The following is a 6,171-nucleotide window of genomic DNA, read 5'->3' on the forward strand; positions in this document are numbered from 1 at the left end:
GAACCCCCCAAGGTAGGGGGGATCCAATTCACCCATTCCACCCTCCAGAGCTGTCTGGGGAACCCCTAGATCAAGCTCCCTCTGCTCTCTTTCCCCCCTCCCATTCTGAAAAAGGGACAGGCTGACAGGGAGGAGGGGCCATGGCTAGGGGAAACCAGCTGGAGGCTCATAGCCAGCAGCTAGATTCCCCTCCCCCCTGGAACCAACAGTGAACTTCTGTTTGGTCCGGGCGATCATTGTAACTCGAAATGCTTCCTGCAAAACCTTCTCAGTTACAGCAGGGAGCTGCACTTCTGTCTGCACCCTTAAAGGGACCTATGTATGGAGGTTTCCGGACATACTGGAATATACCTGTGGTGCACTTCTGCCTGGCATGTGGTACAGGGAGGAGACACTCTGATTCCTGCAAGGACCCCAGTTATGACTCAAGGGCCATAATATGAAGTAGTGTGCCGACACTGCAGGTCCAGAAATGGGCACAGGAAACAAGGGGAATTTCCCATTTTTATATAGAAAATCATAGGGGTTAGGGACACAAGTCAACAGGCCAAAAGGAGGGAACAGGTAGAAGGTAAACACCATAGTAACATACACTCAGCACTTTAATTCCCCACCCCTGGAGGTATCCCCAGAATAGCCTTTAGTCCCTAGAGTGCTCAAACAGCAGCCTGCAGCTGCCCCCAAGTCTGAGTCCAGCTCCTTCAGTCCACAGCCCTGGCTGCCCCAGCCAGTGAGATCTCCAGCTCCACTGTGCACTCCTCTGTGTAGGGCTGGCCAGGCTCCATGCGCACGTTGCTCTGTCTTCCCCCTCCTCCAGCTTCAAGCAGCTTCTACCTTTTTCCCTTGCCCCCTTTTTCCCCCCAGCCCTGAGGGTTTCTGGAAGTTACAGTACAAATTAACAGTTAGGACAGCTCTGCAGACTGCCCCTGGTTCCTCCTGCTGTTACACACATTATATTTACATTAGAGTAGCTTGGGTATTTCCCCACTGCCTGCCTGGTATGTACATGTTATCATTATGTTTTCAGCTCCAGTTTGGCATGCGTTTAAAATGTAAAGAGCATGGTCAACAGAGCTCCCAGTAGTTAATCCTGTCTCCTCTCTAACTTGTTTTCTTGTCTCTTCACTTCTTAGTCAATGCCTCCTACTCAGTTCTAATGGGAAACTGGATCTAAGCAAAGAGGCCTGAAAGAACTGAAATACAGAAAGCAAATCCCTGCCCTCAGAGTTATGCTTTGCATCTCTGTTGCCATACTGTGCTGACCTCTGCTTCACAGACAGGGAAAGAATACTAAATATGCAGTAGCAAGCCACAGCACATTCTAGTATTATAAAAGTCTTACTCTGTCTGTTTGTCCATAACACTTCATTCATGCTCTGATTGGCTGACAAACAGCCAATCAGAGTGTGAACAAGGATCCAAACAGGAGCTGGTGGCACGGTGGTGTGCCACCGTGATGGGGGGGAAAAAGGGGACGGTGGGGGGGTCGAGGCCAGCACAGTTGGCCTCACCTCCTCCGCTGCCCTGCTCCCTGTAGGTAGGGGCAATGGAGTGGACAGGACAGGGGGAACAAGGCCAGCAGTGCTGGCCTTGCCCCCCCGCCCTGCTCCCTGCAGGTGTCAGCAATGGGGGGGGGCAGGCCACCGGAGCTGGCCTTGCCCCCCCACCTTACTTCTTGCAGGTGACGGCAGCAGCGGCGTCGTGGTGGGGAGCAGCGTTGGGATGCTGTGGTGGGGGGCGGGGAACGAGGCCACAGGCTCTTCCATCAGCGCCACCTGTGGGGCCCAACGCAGGATGACGTGGCAGCAGTGGGGGGAGGGTCAGGCACGACAAGAGTTGGGGGAATAGCGGGCATGCCGAGGCAACGTCAGTAGTTGGGGGAGGGGAAGAGTGAGCCCAGGCCTGACATGGGGGAGGAGGAGGACCGAGCCTGAGCTGGAGGAGAAGCCGGCCCGCTGTGGTGGTGGCAGGGGAACAGCAGGCCTGGCCTAACATGGCCTGATGCGGGAGCAGCTGGGGGAGGGGAGGGGAGGAGGATCACTCCTCCACACCCTTGGGCCTGGGCCCACTCCTCCCCACCCACCCCTTCCCCCACGTCAGCTCTGAGCCCGCTCCTCCCATTCCCCCCACCACTGCTGAGTCAGCCCAGGCCCACTGCTCCCCCAGCCGTGGCAGGTTGGCTTCTCCCGCATTGGGCCTGGGCCCGCTCCTCCCCTCCCCCTGCCGCTGGATCGGGGAGCGGGGGAGCGGACCCGGATCCCAAGCAGCAGGAGGTGCAGGGGGAACGGGCCCAGATGGGGGGAGCACAGGGCTCTGCCCCTATACACTCCCCTGCATCATTCCTGATGGGCAATTAGCTAGTATATATATAGGAGGTCAAAATTTTGCCTACAGTTTTCAAACCACAATGATTTATTCTGCCAGCAAAAAGAGGACTTTAAAACTAGATCTTTATTCTTATTACATGTCAAATAATATGACTGAGTCTACAGGTGAGATTCTCCAGGGCATGTATAAAGTATTGGACTGGTTTGGTTTGGTCTGGTATGTTATTAGTAGATTTTGAGAGACTGGTAAAAGAAATAAAACATTTATAAGATACTGTAGAGCAAAGCAGAAACTGGGGAGAAACCCCAGTTTCAGCAGAACAACCTTTTTTGCACAACCCTCCATTTTTTTCAGCTACATCCAGAGAAAGTGAGGCTAACTACACTCACCTGCCAGTGCCAGTCACCAGTAGTTTCCCTGAATCTCATATAGGAGGATTTAGTACCTAAGCCTATGTCCGCTCCTAGGGTGGCCGTACTGGTATTGGAGTAGTGGTACCCTGTACTAGCCAAGCACTTCTAATGTGAACAGTGCTGTACTAGCAAAGATATGCTCTGTTCTAATACAGGGAAACCACCCCCCACAAGCAAAATAAGCAATCCAAGTAAAATCATGTATCTGTCCTGTGGGCCTCTGTTGGCACAACTCTGTCAGTCAGGGATCCCACCTCTTCACATCCCTAACTAACATGGATGTCTCTGTTGACTCAGTGGAAGAACCTTGCATTAGAAGCTGCCTCCTGGTTACAGGGAGATATTTCCATATGATTTGCAATCAGGCACTTTAAATCCCCTCAGTTAAACTGTCCCAGGAGCCTGAAAGCAGCTGTGCCTGTGTGTGCAGCTGTGCAGAGCAGGGCCTATCTGGCTTTTCCCTTCTTTTTACATAATATCACAAATGGGGCTGCTGAGACTGAGGGCTAGAGCAACTTGAGGCCCTGCACTCCTGCTTCAAGAGTTCCAGGAGACTCCAATAGTACCGCAGGGGGTGTGTCTACACGTGCTATTAATCCCACCACCACTTCCAGGGGGTCATTGACTTGGTGCACGGTGTGACCCAGCATGTTTTAGAGGGCACCACAAACCTCCAGAATAGCCTCTCCAGAGGTTGCCTTGCCCACCCCAAAGAAGTGGCCAATGTACTGCAGGCTGACAGGTGTGGCCAGGTTGAACAGGGCAATGGAAGGAGCGGCCACATAGTGGTGTCCTGCCACTCCAGGTGCAAGTGGAAGTGGTTGAGGAGCTCCTGGAAGGTGGCTCAGGTCATGCAAAAGGACTCCAGCCACTGCCTGTCTTCCCAGGTGCTCTGGGCAATGTGCAGACACCAGTCTTGGCTGGCTGGGTGGCCCACAGGTAGTGGGGCTGGAGGCGCTGTATACTACATGTACATGTTCATTTGGGGGGGCCCCTTCAGAAATTTCAGCTATGTACCTTTTGGCAAAAGCTAACATGGGTACTAACTTATGGTTTGTATTCTACTTCTACGTTGGTTCAGCCTGCTTTTGAGTATAATTCAAAGCCAATTAGCATGTGTAAAGGCCTGAATAGAGGGGACCTGGCCTAGCTCACTGGAAGCATTGTCATTACTATGGACACATGATCCAATATTTTTTAATGAGAGTAGTAAGACAACAGGACTGAATCCAGTTTCATTGCAGCCCATGACATTTTGCCATTGACTTCATTGTGGGGTAGGAGTACACCCAAGTAACACTGTTGGTTACTTTGGTTTAGTCAAGGTCCTGGTAGCTACTGCATTAGAACTGTCAATTGGTGTTCGTCAGAGTAAATACACATTTATCTGAGCTACAGAACATGGCATGTCCACCTGGGAGGGAGTGCATAAAAGGCCAACAAGAGCCAAGGAAGTCCATGTTGAATATGAATAATCAATAACCTGTGAGATGCACCTGTCACTGGGAAACCAGAGACAGTGCAGTGCCCAGCACCTTGCCAGAAAGGTCTCTTCCAGAGCAGAGTTAGCATCCCCCTACGCTCTTGCTTGCGATGCCTGTCTATGGCACAATGCAGTGCTATGTTCTAAATGAGCTGGCTCAGGACCCATCTGCAGCACCACGCATGCCACACATGCAAGCATTCCCTGCATTGCTAATTTGCAGCATGGGAGTTGCGGGGAGGGCTATACTGGGAAATCCCAGTGTAAAAAAAACCCTGTGCCTAAAAAAACAGGGCAGCGTGTGGCAGCAGTGTGTACTACCCAAAACTGGTGTTTGGCTGGTTGAAGCCATGCTCTGGCTGCCAGCCAGGTTCCCTTTTGCCAGATTGCCACAGCTGCAGCCCCTGGAGGCCTCCAGAACCCCAGGTAAGGCTGCTGGGGCCAGCATAGGTGCTGGCCCCCAGACTCCCCTACCCCACCTGGGGCAATGTGCCACATGCCAGAACACATGTTCACATGTTCACAGGCAAGTAGCAGCAGCACATATTGTGCCACTGTTGTTTGTCCCCAGGGAAATGCACTCGTTGAGATGTGCCCATGGGGGCCATTACAGTAATACAGCTATGGATGTAGAGAATTCAGGAGCAGCAATCTGTCTTCCTCAGATTCCTGTATGGCCTCTTACCTTAGTGCAGTGATTCCCAATCTGTGGTATGGGTACCACCAGTGGTATGCAGACAACCTGTCCAGTGCTACGTGTTAACAGATTTATTATAATTATTTCATATGACAAAAATGTGGTGGTGGTACTTAAGGTTGTATCATTTTAAATTGGTGGTGCACAGTCTGTCAGAGTTTGGGAACTGCTGCCTTAGTGCATGAGCACCTCTCCCTCTCCTTTGTATTTACCCCCAGTACTTTAAGGCTATTATTCCCCGTGTACTGCTGGGGGAAATTTGCTACAGAGAGGCTGAGTGACTTAGTCACAGTCACATTGGCAATCTCTGGCAGAGTAGGGAATTGAACCCAGGCTGTTATATCTTACACTTGTGCCCAAACTCCTGACCATGCCATCCTAAATCTGTGACACCCCAAAACTTAAAACCACTCAGGCAATGAGTTGACATGCTTCCTCACTGCAATTCTTTCAGTTATACTAGTCTCCAAAGCTATCCTGTTATCCAGGATCTGCTTATGCACACAAGTCTCTTTTATCTCTATTGTACAGTAACCTGCTACATTCTGCACATTATGTAGGTTGCATTAATTTAAACTCACACTGAATATTGATTTTTTTTTATTATGCCAAATGACTGTTTCCAGATTAAAGTTCAATTTCTCATTCTCAGTATCCCTGAAAATATTTGCTGGGTATTTATTAAGATCAATAGTAATATTGGCCCTAGCCATTATATAGGTATCATCTCACTCAAGTGCTGACTGGTGGGCCAAGAAGGATTTATCTCCAGGAAAATAAGTCTGCTCTTGTTGGCCTGAAACATTACTGTGGAAGTGCCTTTGTCTGACTTCAATGGTGGCATAGAGATTATGTATTCCTTCTCTGTGTGTTCTCTGTGTGTTCATTGGTCTACCTGCCCAACCTTGCCAAAACCAAGAGGTCCTGACTCTACTGTCTTAACTCATATTGAGTTGTATCCCACTACTCAAATATCCCAGTTAGTTTAAATGGTACACGGAAAAGGTAGAGCGCTACTCAATAAAGTGAATGGTGGCAGGTTTCGGCTGACAGTTTGTTCCTAGGGATATACAAACTTCTGTAAAGTGAGTGTCCTTCACAGGGGAGTCATAGTCAGGCTGTACCATTTGAGAGGTCTGTTGGGTGACCCTTGTGGCTTGATCACAGGATCCAATGTTTCTAGGATAAGGCAGCCTTGTTCACTCAGCACCTCTGGTGCCTGCCTCTTCCCTTTTATGTCTCATTTCCTG

Source organism: Alligator sinensis, unplaced genomic scaffold (assembly GCF_000455745.1).
Source record: "Alligator sinensis unplaced genomic scaffold, ASM45574v1 scaffold156_1, whole genome shotgun sequence".
Taxonomy (NCBI): domain Eukaryota; kingdom Metazoa; phylum Chordata; order Crocodylia; family Alligatoridae; genus Alligator; species Alligator sinensis.